This window comes from Nerophis ophidion, linkage group LG21, assembly GCF_033978795.1.
Source record: "Nerophis ophidion isolate RoL-2023_Sa linkage group LG21, RoL_Noph_v1.0, whole genome shotgun sequence".
Taxonomy (NCBI): Eukaryota; Metazoa; Chordata; class Actinopteri; order Syngnathiformes; family Syngnathidae; genus Nerophis; species Nerophis ophidion.
In genome coordinates this window covers 28,450,178-28,466,991 of record NC_084631.1, presented here as the reverse complement: position 1 = coordinate 28,466,991, position 16,814 = coordinate 28,450,178, and the positions used below count along the sequence as shown (strand labels likewise).

The 16,814-nt window shown below is 41.6% G+C and overlaps 1 long non-coding RNA gene across 1 annotated transcript in view; it reads left to right on the top strand.

The window, feature by feature from the left end:
* Positions 1–2,634: 2,634 nt before the first annotated feature.
* LOC133539473 (uncharacterized) overlaps positions 2,635–16,814 on the top strand; it is a 51,819-nt gene continuing 37,639 nt past the window's right edge. The window contains exons 1-2 of the long non-coding RNA XR_009803394.1: positions 2,635–2,846; positions 2,920–3,138. This is a non-coding gene — a long non-coding RNA (uncharacterized LOC133539473). The remainder of the gene's footprint in view (positions 2,847–2,919; positions 3,139–16,814) is intronic.

Below are 16,814 nucleotides of genomic sequence, written 5' to 3'. Positions count from 1 at the left end.
AACACATGATATAAGACGGGAGGCCAAATAAAATGAAGTGGCGGGACACATTGTGTAAGGTGACAGGCCAAATAAAATGAAGTGGCGGGACAGATGTTATAAGGTGGCAAGCCAAATCAAATTACGTGGCGGGATACATGGTCTAATGTGGCGGGACATATGGTATAATGCGGCAGGCCAAATAAAATTAAGTGGCGAACACATGATATACTGCGGCAGGCCAAATAAAATGAGGTGGTGCGACACATGATATAAGGCGACAGGCCACATAATTTGATGTGGCAGGACACATGATATATTACGGCAGGCCAAATAAAATGATTTGGCGGGACACGTGATATAATAAAGTCAATATACAAACCCTGTTTCCATATGAGTTGGGAAATTGTGTTAGATGTAAATATAAACGGAATACAATGATTTGCAAATCATTTTCAACCCATATTCAGTTGAATATGCTACAAAGACAACATATTTGATGTTCAAACTGATGAACATTTTTTTGTTTGCAAATAATCATTAACTTTAAAAATTGATACCAGCAACACGTGACAAAGAAGTTGGGAAAGGTGGCAATAAATACTGATAAAGTTGAGGAATGTTCATCAAACACTTATTTGGAACATCCCACAGGTGTGCAGGCTAATTGGGAACCGGTGGGTGCCATGATTGGGAATAAAAGCAGCTTCCATGAAATGCTAAGTAATTCACAAACAAGGAAGGGGCGAGGGTCACCACTTTGTATGCAAATTGTCGAACAGTTTTAGAACAACATTTCTCAACGAGGTATTGCAAGGAATTTGGGGATTTTACCACCTACAATCTGTAAAATCATCAAAACGTTCAGAGAATCTGGAAAAATCACTGCACGTAAGCGATGCTATTACGGACCTTTGATTCCTCAGGTAGTACTGCATCAAAAACCGACATTAGTGTGTAAAGGATATCACCACATGGGCTCAGGAACACTTCATAAAACCACTGTCAGTAACTTCAGTTGGTTGCTACATCTGTAAGTGCAAGTTAAAACTCTGCTATGCAAAGCAAAACCCTTTTTTAAACAACACCCAGAAACACTGCCGGCTTCTTTGTTCCGGAGGACGTGGTGTCCTCCGGAACAAAGAGGAAACTAACCATCTGGATTGTTATAGGCGCAAAGTTCGAAAGCCACCATCTGTGATGGTATGGGGGTGTATTAGTGCCCAAGGCATGGGTAACTTACACATTTGTGAAGGCACCATTAATGCTGAATGGTTCACACAGGTTTTGGAGCAACATATGTTGTCATCTAAGCAACGTTTTCATGGACGCCCCTGTTTATTTCAGCAAGACAATGCCAAACCACGTGTTAAAACAGCGTGGCTTCGTAAAAAAAGAGTTTGAGAGTTCGGGTACTTTCCTGGCCCGCCTGCAGTCCAGACCTGTCTCCCATCAAAAATGTGTGGTGCATTATGAAGCGTAAAATACAACAGCGTAGACCCCGGACTGTTGAACGACTAAAGCTGTACATCAAGCAAGAATGGGAAAGAATTCCACTTTCAAAGCTTCAACAATTAGTTTCCTCAGTTCCCAAACGCTTATTGAGTGTTGTTAAAAGAAAATGTGATGTAACACAGTGGTGAACATGCCCTTTCCCAACTACTTTGGCACGTGTTGCAGCCATGAAATTCTAAGTTAATTATTATTTGCAAAAAAAAAACAAAGTTTATGAGTTTGAACATCAAATATCTCGTCTTTGTAGTGCATTCAACTGAATATGGGTTGAAAAGGATTTGAAAATCATTGTATTCCGTTTATTTTTACATCTAACATAATTTCCCAAATCATATGGAAAGGGTGTTTGTATATTAACTTTAACACCTACGTGCAATTACTGCTATTATGGTTGGAGCTCCAAAACAACCAAAGAAACAAAAAGTTTTGTCTGAGGAGACGAAAAAGAAAAAGGGCAGTCAGGATCAACGTTGTCCCGGCTTTCACTCAAAGACGAGGAATTTGACAGCAAAGCTCTGCTCTTCCTAAGCTATTAAGTGACTTTTGATGCTCATATCAAAATGATAATGCTAATTTTAGCACCTGTAATTTGCGTGTTAGCAATATATAGCCACCAGCGTTATAGTTCCACACTTCATCCTTCAAAAAAAAACTTTGCCTGGGACCTGCATCCGCCCCGATACAACCCCAGATCATTTCTTGATGGCGTCTGCCATTAGAAACTTAATACGTGTGCCAATATTTCAGCGGACATCATGTCAGTGTGTGCACCAGGCATCATGGGAAACTCTTTGGCCCACTGGCGCCGCCAAAAATCAACCAAAACGGAAAGTTCCTAAGTGGGGCTTGGGGGTTTGAGAGTACACTTTGTGGGTCCCAGCAGGTTCCCCATGAGTGGATTGTACACAAGAGTGTGTTTCTTCCTTGACAGTCACTTCATCAATGTTCACAAGACAGGCCTTTGTCTTCTTCGTCTTAGCGACCATGTTAAATTAGATGCCAACAGATGGCTGCTGTCTCGTTGCCAAGCTGTCCGCCACAACAATTTGCCAGTACGGAAGCCCGTCAGGATTTATTTGTGTGTTGATCTCCTATTTTTTTTTGCGTGCTGAATGAATTCCATGGACAGCACCGAGGGAGCCTCTGCTTCTTGTCTTTGCTGTCTAACCGTCCAGCCGTCTGTCAGGTGCGCACAGTGTTTGCGTGTCGCGCTCTGGCGTGCAGATGTCCGCCTGTTGTCGTCCTGCCAGCCGGCGGGTCTTTTGGAGAGCAAAGTGGAGGGGAGGACAGCCCGGGGATTCGCGAGGCCACGAGGCGGGCTCTGCTGGGAGTATGACGGAGGCTTGCAAAAGGTGTCCAAGGTTTTGTTGTTTCCACCGTCTGAATCTCCAAGTCTAATAAGTATGTGTTCTTCATCACACACAGAGTCCATCTCCGACTGTTGCGAACCCGATCGGGATGATGTCATGCACAACTGCTGCCCGGCTGACAGACAGTTTCCGCACCACAACATGGGGCCCTATGGTCTGCCTGTCAGGCCGACTGACGGCTGAATGACACCAATGAGAGCCAGCCGTCCCTCCGCCTTGGAGCGAGGCACTGAGTGACAGCCAGTGAGCAGCCAGAAAGACCGTCCCTCAACCCGTGAGTAATCTCTTTTAACTTTTCTCTCAGCTCGTTCTCTTCCTGACACCCCTTTCTTCTGTCTCTCTTTGCCTCCGCCTTGTCTTCTCACCCTCTTTTCAACCTGTCTGTCTTTGGGGACTGTTCTCCTTGCTAAAAAGTCCTGATTTTTGAATAGAAAAACCTGACAATGTTAACAAAAAAAACCCCAGACAATAAGGTTGGTAAGTAAGTAAGCTGGACAGACAGGGAGATATGTAGGTTGGTAGAATGGTTAACAGGTAGGTCACAGTAAAGTAGGTAGGTAGGATAGAGTTGGTAGGACTGTTAGGTAAGTAGGCATGCATTTGAGACAGTAAGTTAGGTAATGTGGACAGTAAGGTTTGTAGACACGTATGTAGCAAACACATTACGGCAGGACAGAAAATAGCGTTGGTGAGTAAGTAGGCTGGACAGACAGTAGGTACAGTAGGTAGGTAGGATAGAGGTAGGTTGGTAGGACTGTTAGGTACAGTAAGTAGGCATGCATTTGAGACAGTAAGTTAGGTAATGTGGACAGTAAGGTTGGTGGACAGGTATGTAGCAAACACATCAAGGCAGGACAGAAAATAGCATTGGTTAGTAAGTAAGCTGGACAGACAGTAGGTAGGTAGGATAGAGGTAGGTTGGTAGGACTGTTAGGTAAGTAGGCAGACATTTGAGACAACAAGTTAAGTAATATGGACAGTAAGGTAGGATGATAGTAAGGTAGGTGGATGGGGTAATTAGTTTAGGTTGTATGCAGGTAGGACAGACAATAGCATTGGTGAGTGTCAGGTTCGCCCGTGACAGTTTGGTTTTGTTTTAGTTTTTCCACCGTGTATGTCTTTGTTTCCTGTCAGCGCTTTTATATTGGTCATTTCCTGTCTTTCTCCCTGAGCGCTGTTTACCCTCAGATCCGGCTGATTGGCACCTGGCCACACCTGGTGTCAATCAGCCCGCTCCTATTTGAACCTGTTTTTTTACTCCAGTCGAGTGCTGGATTATTCTCATGTATTGACGGTCCTGTCGTGTCGTACGGTGTCGTGTCTTTGCAGCATAGCGGTAAGCTATATTTGTTAGATGTTTGTAGCTTACTGTTTTTTGTTCCCTGCTTCCAGTTTGTTTTCATATTACAAGAACGACTTCTGTTTTCCTGCTCGCTACCCGATAGCTTCCACGCTAGGCCCTTTTTGTTTTTGCTCGCTTCCATGCTAAGTTCCTTTTGTTTTCTAGCTCACATTCTAGCTCTCTTAGTTGGTTATCCGCCTCGTGCGTGCTTTTTGTTGTACCCCTTTGGTTTGTTCTTGTTTTAGTATCTTTATTAAATCATGTTTTCTTATCCAATGTCTGTCTCCATCTATGCATTTTGGGGTTCGTCACAAACTAACTTTGACAGTGAGTAAGTAAGCTGGACAGACAGTAGGTAGTTAGGTAGGATAGAGGTAGGTTGGTAAGACTGTTAGGTAAGCAGGCAGACATTGAGACAGCAAGTTAAGTAATATGGACAATAAGGTAGGATGGATAGTAAGGTAGGTAGATGGGGTAATTAGATTTGGTTGTATGCAGGTAGGACAGACAATAGCGTTGGTAAGTAGGTAAGCTGGACAGACAGGTAGGTACGTAGGTTGGTAGAATGGTCGACAAGTGAATCGCAATAAAGTAGGTAGGTAGGATAGAGGTAGGTTGGTAGTACTGTCAGGTAAGTAGACAGGCATTTGAGACAGCAAGTTAGGTAATATGGACAGTAAGTTTGATAAACATGCATGGAGCAAACACTTTAAGGTAGGTACAGTAGGTTAGGAAGGCAGACAGTAAGGTAGGAAGGATGGATATTAAGGTAGGTAAATGGGATAATTAGTTTTGGTTGTCAGCATGCAGGACAGACAATAAAGTTGGTAAGTTACTAAGCTAGACAGACAGGTAGGTACGTAGGTTGGTAGAATGGTCAACGGGTAGGTCACACTAAAGTAGGTAGGTAAGTTAGAGGTAGGTTGGTAGGACTGTCAGGTAAGTAGACAGGCATTTGAGACAGTTAGGTAATATGGAAAGTAAGGTTGGTAGACAGCCATATAGCAAACAAATTAAGGTAGGTACAGTAGGTGAGGAAGGCAGACAGTAAGGTAGGTAAGATAGAGTTAGGTTGGTAGGCAGCTATATGAACAGTAGTTAGGTTGGACAGACAATAAGGTAGGTCGGCAGGAAAGACTGGTAGGCTAGGTAGAGCAGACAATGATAAGTCGGTAGAAGTTAGATGGGTAATCAGGCAGGACATTAGCTTAGGAACACCGGACAAGAGTTAGTTGGAGCATCTAACAAGGTCGGTAGAGAAGTCCAGACCTGGACCTGGCAAAAAAGAATGATTCATTTTGTGACGTTTCTGAGAAGTCCTTGGTCCAGCAGCCGTGTAGGAACCCGAGTGCATTGCTGACAGATTCCCTTGGACTCTCTGTTCCAGCCCTCGCTCTGTGCCCCCAGTCCCACCACACAGCCCACCCAAGTGCCTTTTGGCCTGGCACAATGCCCCGAGGGCCCACACATTCAGACCCCGCGCCCCAGAACTCTTTGCACCCACTGACCCCTCACCCCTTGATTCACTGTCTCACGCCCCCTACACGCCTTCATGTGCCACCTCCACCAACTATCCCACTGCCAACCAAGACTTGGTTTGTCTGCATCGCGCCTCGGATTTGTCAGGTTTTAGTCTTAAATGAAATAAGACCATAAGTCTGCCAACACTCTTATCAAACCTTCTTATCTCACTTTTTGTCCCTCATGTCTCCTTCTTTGCTGTGTGTCTCCTTTTTTTAATGTGTGTCTCCTTATTTTTTGTGTGTCTTTTTCTCTGTTGTGTGTGTCCTTCTCTGCTGTGTCTCTCCTTCTTTGTTGTGTCTCTCTTTGTCTGTTGCGTCTCCTTTTTTGATGTGTCTCCTTCTTTGATGTGTGTCTTCTCTGTTGCGTGTCTCCTTCTCTGTTGTGTCTTGCCTTGTCTGTTGCGTCTCCTTTTTTGATGTGTCTCCTTCTTTGATGTGTGTCTTCTCTGTTGCGTGTCTCCTTCTCTGTTGTGTGTCCCCTTCTTTGCTATTTTTATCCTTCTTTGATGTGTGTCTTCTCTGTTGTGTGTCTCCTTCTCTGTTGTGTGTCCCCTTCTTTGATATTTCTATCCTTCTTTGATGTCTGTCTTCTCTGTTGTGTCTCCTTCTTTGTTGTCTCTCCTTCTCTGTTGTGTGTCTCCATCTCTGTTGTGTGTCTCCTTCTTTCTTGTGTGTCTCGTTCCTTGCTGTGGGTCTCCTTCTCTTTTAAGTCTCCTTCTTTGTTGTGTGTCTCCTTGACTGTTGCGTCTACTTCTTTGATGTGTCTTCTTCTGCGTTGCGTGTCTCCTTCTATGTTGTGTGTCGCCTTCTTTGATATTTATATCCTTCTTTGATGTGTCTTCTCTGTTGTGTGTCTCCTTCTCTGTTGCGTGTCTCCTTCTTTGTTGTCTCTCCTTCTCTGTTGTGTCTCCATCTCTGTTGTGTGTCTCCTTCTTTATTGTGTGTCTCCTTCCTTGATGTGTGTCTCCTTCTCTGTTAAGTCTCCTTCTGTGTTGTGTCTCCTTCTCTGCTGTCTCCTTCTTACTTGTGTGTCTCCTTCTTTGCTTTGTGTTTCTTTCTCTGTTGTGTCTCTCCTTATTTGATGTGTCTTCTTCTTTGTTGTGTGTCTCCTTCTCTGTTGTGTGTCTCCTTCTTTCTTGTGTGTCTCCTTCTTTGCTGTGTGTCTCTTTCTTTGTTTCTCTCCTTTTTTGACGTGTGTCTTCTTCTCTGCTGTGTGTCTCCTTCTCTGTTGTGTGTCTCCTTCTTTGTTGTGTGTCTCCTTCTTTGTTGTATGTCTCCTTCTCTGTTGTGTGTCTCCTTCTTTGCTGTGTGTCTATTTCTTCGTTGTGTGTCTCCTTCTTTGATCTTTGTCTCCTTTTATTTGTGTCTTCTTCTTTGTTGTGTGTCTCCTTTGTTGTGTGTCTCCTTTGTTGTGTCTCTCCTTCTTTTTTGTGTGTCTCCTCTTTTGTGTGTCTCCTTCTCTGTTGTGTTTCCTTCTTTGATGTGTCTCTCCTTCTTTGATGTGTTTTTTTCTCTGTTGTGTGTCTCCATCTTTGTTGTGTGTCTCCTTCTCTGCTGCGTGTCTCCTTCTTTGCTGTGTGTCTCCTTCTCTGTTGTGTGTCCCCATCTCTGATGTGTGTCTCCTTCTTTGTTGTGTGTCTCCTTTTCAGTAGTGTGTTTCCTTCACTGTTGTGTGTCTCCTTCTTTGTTTTTTGTCTCATTCTCTGTTGCGTGTCTCCTTCTCTGTTGTGTGTCTCCTTTGTTGTGTGCCTCCTTCTGTGTTGTGTGCCTCCTTCTCTGTTGTGTGTTTCCTCCATTGTCGTGTGTCTCCTTCTTTGTTGTGCGTCAGTGTGTGCCACGTGAGAAACTCTCAAGGGCCTTTGTTGGGAGCTGACTTACATCCATGAAGTGACTGACAGCGCTTCAAAAGGGTTCTCTTCATTGCAGGGGCCCGTCAAGGCATGGTGGAATGTGTGTGTGTGTGTGTGTGTGTGTGTGTGTGTGTGTGTGTGTGTTGGAGGGATTGGATGTGGGTGCAACTCCACCGAGCATGGGCATTACAGATGGTGATCCAGTACAAGTAGTGTGACTCAAGAGCTGTGCTTCTTAAATATTTTCTCTAACACTCTCCCCAGGAAGAAAAACATATCTTGCCGTAACGTTTATATTTGCGCCTACTCGTTCGGATTCTCCATTCATCACTACAAGCAGCGTTTTTGCAAGTTTTACAACGTAACTAAAACAACTCTTACATACTAAACCGTCCGTGTGTGATGTCTGTAGGAGTGTTTTCAATGTACATATTTGTGTGTGTGCTATCAAATGTAATCAATCTAGCGTTGTTAGCATTAGCTAATATGCTAACAGTTTTACAAGTGCCCGTGTTAGTATTATTAACTTACAATGGCACTCTTTTTATATTGTTTCAGTTTCACAAATTCCTCAGTAAACTTGCCAAAACGTCACCGTGGAGTGACTGAGTCTGTTTAGTTGATTGGAGAGCTAGCTTGCGCAGCTAATGGGTCCATGACAATGACTTCTGTTTTGTTTGATCAACCGTTTTACTGCCTTGTTACAGACACCGTTTGGAAATAATCAAGGGATGTAAAAAAATATTTACAAAATCCTAGCGGCTTACTATATTGCCAAAAGTATTTAGAAACCCATCCAAATGATCAGAATCAGGTGTCCTAATAGTGTTTTTTTTCTGGAGTTGGGCTTGGCCACTTAGTTCCAGTGAAAGGAACTTTGAATAATCCAGGGTACCAAAACATTTTGGACAATTCCATGCTCCCAACCGGACTGTGCACCAGTGCACAAAGCAAGGTTCATAAAGACATACATGAAAGAGTCTGGTGTGGATGAACTGGACTGGCCTGCACAGAGTCCTGACCTGAACCCTCTGGGATGAATTAGAACAAAGACTGAGGACCAGGCCTTCTCCACCAACATCAGTGTGTGACTTCACCAATGCGCTTATGGAAGAATGGTGGAAAATTGCTATAAACACACTCCACAACCTTGTGGACACTTCCTAGAAGAGTTAAAGCTGTAATAGCTGCAAAAGGTGGATCCACATCATACTGAACCCTATGGGTTAGGAATGGGATGGCACTTGAAGTTCATATGTGAGTCAAGGCAGGTGGCCAAATACTTTTGGCAACATAGTGTAAAAAAAATTGTTTATTCTAAAATTTCGTAGGTGCGGCTTAAACACCGGTGCCTGGAAAGTACAGTAGTCACAGATAGAAAGTCTCCAAGCGTATTAGAAAGTATACAGTAACAAATGTGGTTGCATCATGCATATTAATTTAATTTAAGTTGGTGTCGGAACAAATTAAAAACAAACAAACTAAAAATGACCACTCCACTTCAACTTAAAGACAGCATGAGTTCATTCCATTTAATACAAACATTAATCATTTTTCATCCCTTCCAATGTTAATTTCACTTGATCAAGCATTTTTTTTTCGTGCTGGTATTGTCATGGTTATTTGGTGACAAACCCCAAGATGCAGAGATGGAGGCAGGCATTGAATGTGAAAACATGATTTAATTAAATACTAAGACAAAAACAAAACCAAAAGGGTACAAACACAAAGCGCGCACGAGGCGGATAATCAAACAAAAGGAGCTAGCCTGGGAGCTAGAAAATAACGAACAGGAGCTTAGCGTGGAAGCTAGTGGGGAGCGAACAGGCAAACAGAAGTCGTACTTGTATAATAAAAAATAAAACGGAAGCAGGGAACAAAAAACAGTAAGCTACAAACATCAACTGAATATAGCTTACCGCTACGCTGCAAAGACAAGGTACGACACGACAGGAGCGATAACACATCACAAGAGCGACTAGACGTGACATCGACAAGACAATACAATGATCCAGCAACTGACACAAGACAAAGCAGGTACAAATAGGAGCAGGCTGATTGGCAACAAGGAGGAACACAGCACTCAGGGAACAAGACAGGAAGCTGACAAAATAAGAGCACTAGACAGGAACTAAAGACAGGACATAGTAAACACAGAGGAAAAACTAAAACATAGACAAACTGTCAGGGGAAAGCCTTACAGTTATAGCACCAGTTCAATATCAGCGGATACTCAAGGCTCCAAAATCGGTGTCGGAAGTGAAAGCGTTTTATTGGGACATCCCTAAAAATATTTTGGTAATGCAACAGTGCAACTGTGCGCGAGTACATTGGAGCAATTTAGTCAAAAGGATACGGGCCGATTGATGCAACTATGGTGTCGGTCAGATGAGTCTACACACATGCAAAGTTTCAACCCCTGAAATATTCAGCATGCATTCAGGAAATGTTTGTGCTCCTGCATGCATGTACACTCCAACGTCCTCCCATGGATCATTTTTCTTGTTGCTCTGATGTTTATCTCGCTGACAAGGACAAATAAACCCGGCAGAGTCAATCTCGGCGAGGCAATCAGCGCTGAGCCTCCTCCGATCCTGCCAGACTGTTTATTTATCCTCCATGTTTCCTTTCAAGCCTCCCACCCCCCACCCCCCCCAACACCCAGCTGTCACTTGGTCTTATATTTGAGTTTGTTGCAGAAGGGAGCTCTTATTGGAAAGGCATTACTTCCCTTTAGTCGCTGGACGTTAGCTGAAGTTGAACCAGACCTCATCATTCCACGTCAGCCATCGCAGCCAAAAAAATCAGATTTGAGTCACGAAGAACGATAAGATCGACTGCTCTTTGGAACGGAAAACTGGATTTTCGACATGAAAGGTTTTGGCTGCAATCTGGGGGCGGTGGTCATGTGATCAAAGCTTTGGCATTCGTAAAGATTTGAAGATTATTTCTTCCATTTGAATATCCATTTTCTACCCGCTTGTCCCTCTCGGGGGCCTATCCCAGTTGCACCCTAGACAAAGCATATGTCAGCTGTAAAATACAAGTTGAGATCCAGTTAAAAACAAATACTACATCTGCATGTGGCAGCGTCGGACAAAGTTATGGTCAAGTTTCACTTTTGTATAGCTCATAACTGTGGTGCGTTCAAGGAACCTAACACGGACGGGTCACTACTTTTTGAAGACAAGGAGAGGCTTGACTCCCACAGAATGAGGTGATTAAAAGACAGGTCAAAATTAATAAACCTATTTGTGGCAGCATCGAAGAAGTTATGTTTAGGTTTTACTTTCATTGCTCATAACTGTGGTGCGTTCAAGTAACCAAACACAGAAGCGTCTCTGCTTTTTAAAGAGCTAAACCCCCACAAGCTGAAGTGAAAGGTAAAACAATATAAAATATGTTTGTGGAAGCATCAGACAAAGTTATGTATTGGTTTCAATTCTGTAGCTCATAGCTCGTAACTGGTGCATTCAAGGACCCGAACACAGAAACATCGCTACTTTTTAAAGACAGGGAGAATCCCAACTCCCACAAGATTAAGTGATAGAAGAAAGGAAAAACATTAACAAATATATTTGTGGAAGCATCAGACAATGTTATATATACGTTTCTGTTTTGTACCTCATAGTTTATAACTGTGGTGCGTTCAAGGAACCTAACACTACTTTTTAAAGACAAGGGGAATCTCAACCCCCAAAAGATGTAGTGGTAGAAAAAAGGTAAAAAAATAACAAATATATTTGTGGTAGCATCAGACAAAGTTATATCTATGTTTAAATGTGTTGTATCTCATACCTCATAACTGTGGTGCGTTCAAGGAACCTAACACTAATTTTTAAAGACAATCTCAACCCCCACAAGATGAAGTGATAGAAAAATGGAAAAACAATAACAAATATATTTGTGGAAGCATCAGACAAAGTTATGTATACGTTTCAGTTGTGTATCTCATAGCTTATAACTGTGGTGCGTTCAAGAAACCTAACACGGAAACGTAACTACTGTTTGAAGACAAGGAGAGGCTTGACGTCCACAGAATGGGGTGCTTAAAAGACAGGTCTAAATTGATAGACCTATTTGTGGCAGCGTCAAACAAATTTATATTAAGGTTTACACTTTCTTTGCTCTTAACTGTGATGCGTTCAAGTAACCAAACACAAAAGCATCACTACATTTTAAAGAGCTCAACCCCCCACAAGATGAAGTGAAAGGTAAATATATATTTGTGGAAGCATCAGACAAAGTTATGTATATGTTTCAATTCTGTAGCTAATAGCTTGTAACTGTGGTGCATTCAAGGACCCAAACACAGAAGAATCACTACTTTTTAAAGACAAGGAGAATATCAACCCCCACAAGAAAAAGTGATAAAAGAAAGGTAAAACAATAACAAATATATTTGTGATTTGCCGCCGGGGCGCTAATTGATTTAAATTTCGTGTCACTCCGGTGCTTACCAAAAGCATGCGGTAAAGGTAATCATGCGCTAATTATTTTAAAACCTCTTCTCACTCCGGCACTTACCAAAGGCACGCAGTAAAAATTTGAGTGTGATGTAAGGATACCATCATGCAAAGCACATTTAATAAAAAAAAAAAAACATTATTATGGTCTTACCTTTACTTATAAATGAAGTCCATGCCAGTTTCTTCTGATCAAAAGCATTGATAACTTGTTTATAGAAGTCTTCCTTATCTTTTTTCAGTTTTAAAAGTCTCTCTGTCTCGATGGAGATCTTCCTTTATTACCCCCTGCTTCGATTGAAAGTCCAGTTTAGAAAACTGCTATCAGACCGCTGCTATCAGTTAGCTCGTCTCATCACGTGCGGGCGACGACAGAATTATCCTCGGACAACTCCCCCTCCCGTTCTGCTCCGTGAGCGATCTCTTCATCCCACCGCTGTCACCATGAGGTGTTATTGTATAAATTATACACTGGGTATTTAGGACTGGAACATGCTTTATTTCAGCCCGGTTGTTTACATAGCCAGCATAGGAGTATCGGTGTTACACCCTAAAAGCTCCGTCGTGCACCCCCCGCGCCATAATCGTTCCCAGCACATATCACGTCACTCTTTGTCACTTCTACTGCAGCCGAGTAGTCGCAAGAAGGATCACTAGCGCTCTCTACCACCAGGAGGCGGGAGTCATTTAATGACTCGTATTTGACACACGCAGCTACTGTATATTAATAAAACATAGCTGCTTACGGTTCTTTTTAGCATATTCAATAGTTTGGACCTTAAATCCTACTGAATATCTCTTAATCTTCTTCTCTTCATGCGATTTCAAATTACCGGTATTGAAATCAGCTTCCTCCATTTTGAAAATGATGACAGGGGAAGTGTCAATTGTGACGTCACGAGTTTGACCCGGCGGTAACTCAAGGCAGGCGCTTACTATATACCCGGCTGCAATTCAAGGAAATACGGGACGTTTAAATTTTGTATGCCATAGCTCATAACTGTGGTGTGTTCAAGGAACCTAACCCAGAAGCGTCACTATTTTTTAAAGACAGGTAGAGTCCTAACCCCCACAGAATGAGGTGATAGAAGAAAGATAAAAGAAAAATGTTACTATAAGTGGCAGCGCTGGACAAAGTTGTGCTTAGGGTTCACTTTTGTATCTTATGGCTACTAATTGGGGTGCATTCAAGGAAGCTTGATTAGAGTCACCAGTTGTTAAAGACAGGAAGAGGCTAAATGCTCACAAGGGGAGGTGAAAAAAGGAAGGTAAAAAAAATAATAGATCTTTTTGTGGCAGCATCGGACAAAGTAATTTTTTCACTTTTGTATCTTATAGCTCATAACTGTGGTACGTTCAAGGAACCTAACACAGAGGTCTCACTACTTTTTAAAGACAAGGAAAGGCCTGACCCCCACAAGATGAGGTGATAAAAGACAGGTAAAAAAAAAATTATAAACCTATTTGTGGCAGCATCGAATAAAGTTATATTTAGGTTTCACTTTCATAGCTCATAACTGTGGTGCGTTCAAGGAACCTTACACGACTTTTTAAAGACAAGGAGAATCTCAACCCCAACAATATTACGTGATAGAAAAAAGGTAAAACAACAACAAATATAATTGGGGAAGCATCAGACAAAGTTATGTATACATTTAAATGTTGTATCTCATAGCTCATAACTGTGGTGTGTTCAAGAGACTTGATACTACTTTTTAAAGACAAGGGGAATCTCAACCCCCACAAGATGAAGTGATAGAAAAAAGGTAAAACAATAACAAATATAATTGGGGAAGCATCAGACAAAGTTATGTATACATTTAAATTTTGTATCTCATAGCTCATAACTGTGGTGCGTTCAAGGGACTTGACACGACTTTTTAAAGACAAGGGGAATCTCAACCTCCACAAGATGAAGTGATAGAAAAAAGGTAAAACAATAAAAAAATATATTTGTGGACGCATCAGACAAAGTTATGTATACATTTCATTTTTGGATCTCATAGCTCATAACTGTGGTGCGTTCAAGGAACCTAACACTACTTTGAAAAAAGACAAGGGGAATCTCAACCCCCAAAAGATGTATTAGAAGAAAAAAGGTAAAAAAATAAACATTTGTAGTAGCATCAGACATAGCTGTATCTATGTTTTAATTTTGTATCTCATACCTCATAACTGTGGTGCGTTCAAGGAACCTAACACTACTTTTTAAAGACAATCTCAACCCCCACAAGATGAAGTAATAGAAAAATGGAAAAACAATAACAAATATAATTGTGGAAGCATCAGACAAAGTTATGTATCCGTTTCCGCTGTGTATCTCATAGCTTATAACTGTGGTGCGTTCAAGAAACCGAACACGGAAGCGTAACTACTGTTTGAAGACAAGGAGAGGCTTGACTCCCACAGAATGGGGTGATTAAAAGACAGGTAAAAAAAAATTATAAACCTATTTGTGGCCGCATCGAACAAAGTTATATTTAGGTTTCACTTTCATAGCCCATAACTGTGGTGCGTTCAAGGAACCTAACACTACTTTTTAAAGACAAGGAGAATCTCAACCCACCACATTTTGAGTTGATAGAAGAAAGGTAAATTGATAACTAGTCATGTATACGTTTCAATTTTGTATCTCATAGCTCATAACTGGGGTGCGTTCAAGGAACCCCGATTAAAGTTTGAAACAGAAATGTCCCTTCTCTTTAAAGATAAGAAAATGTGTCACACCCACAGTATGAGCTGATGGAAGAAAGGTGAAAGAACAAAATATCTATATGTGGCAGCATCGGACAAAGTTGTGTTTGGGTTTCACTTTAACTGTGGTGCGTTCAAGTAACCGAACACAGAAGCGTAAATATTTTTTAAAGACAGGGAGAGTCCTAACCCCCACAAAATAAGGTGACAGAAGAAAGATTTTTTTTTATATAAGTGGCAGCATCAGAGAAAGTTATGTTAATGTTTCACTTTTGCATCTTATGTGATGCATTCAAGGAACCCTGGTTAAACTTCAAAATAGAGCCGTCACTATTTTTTAAAGCCATTTTATGTAATCATCATTATAATACTGACGTATTGTCCACTGATGATAATGCAACATGAATCAACTAATCTGTACTTTTAAGTTTTGAAGTAAAAGGACACTTTACATATTTAAAATCATAAAAAAAACAAAACCAGTGAAGTTGGCACATTCTGTAATGCGTAATTAAAACAAAATACAATGATGTGCAAATCCTTTTCAACTCATTTCAATTGAATAGACTGCAAATACAATATATTTAATGATCGAACTGAGAAACTTATTTTTTTTTGCAAATAATCAATAACTCAGCAAAACATTGCAAAAAAGTTGGCACAGGGATATTTTTACCAATGTGTTACACGACCTTTCCTTTTAACAACCTTTTTCAGGTGGAATTCTTTCCCATTCTTGCTTGATCTACAGCTAAAGTTTTTCAACAGTTGTGGTATTTTACGCTTCATATTGCGCCACACATTTTGAATCGGAGTCAGGTCTGGACTACAGGCAGGCCAGTCTAGTACCCGTACTCTTTTACTTTGAAGCCACGCTGTTGGAACACGTGGCTTAGCATTGTCTTGCTGAAATAAGCAGGGGCGTCCAAGATAACGATGCTTGGATGGCAACATATGTTGCTCCAAAACCTGTATGGACCTTTCAACATTAATGGTGCCTTCACAGGTGTGTAAGTTACCCAAGCCTTGGGCACTAATACATCTCCATACCATCACAGATGCTAACTTTTGAACTTTGCGCCTATAACAGTCCGGATGGTTCTTTTCCTCCTCGGTCCGGAGGACACAACGTCCTCAGTTTCCAAAAACAATTTGAAATGTGGACTTGTGGACACTTTTCCACTTTGCATCAGTCCATTTTAGATGAGCTCGGGCCGAGCGAAGCCGGCGACGTTTCTGGGTGTTGTTGATAAATGGCTTTGGCTTTGTATAGTCGAGTATTAACTTGCACTTATAGATGTAGCGACCAACTGTAGTTACTGACAGTGGTTTTTCGAAGATTTCCTGAGCCCATGTGGTGATATCCTTTACACACTGACGTCGTTTTTTGATGCAGTATCGCCTGAGGGATCGTTTTTAGCCTCTCGCAGTGATTTCTCCAGATTTTCTAAACCTTTTGATGATATTACAGACCGTACATGGTGAAATCCCTAAATTCCTTGCAATAGAAAATTGAGTAATGTTGTTCTTAAACTGTTTGACAATTCGCTCACGCATTTCTTCACAAAGTGGTGACCCTCGCCCCCATCCTTGTTTGTGAATGACTGAGCATTCCATGGAAGCTGCTTTTATACCCAGTCATGGCACCCACCTGTTCCCAATTCACCTGTGGGATGTTGCAAATAAGCGTTTGATGAGCATTCCTTAATTTTCTCAGTCTTTTTGCCACTTGTGCCAGCTTTTTTGAAACATGTTGCAGGCATCACATTCCACATGAGCTAATATTTGCAAAAAAAAAAACAGTTACCAGTTCGAACGTTAAATATCTTGACGTTGCAGTCTATTCAATTGAATTTAGGTTGAAAAGGGTTTGCAAATCATTGTATTCTGTTTGTATTTACCGTTTACACAACGTGCCAACTTTCAAAGGTTTTGGTTTTTTTATTTAAGTGAACAATGACAAGTTGTGTGTTTATTTATTAAGTGTCAAGGTGGAACTAGTGGGAGGAATAAGGAATATTCGGGAGCCAAACATGAGGCGGGACATGACGTGGTCAGGGTGACCTTTTGACGGA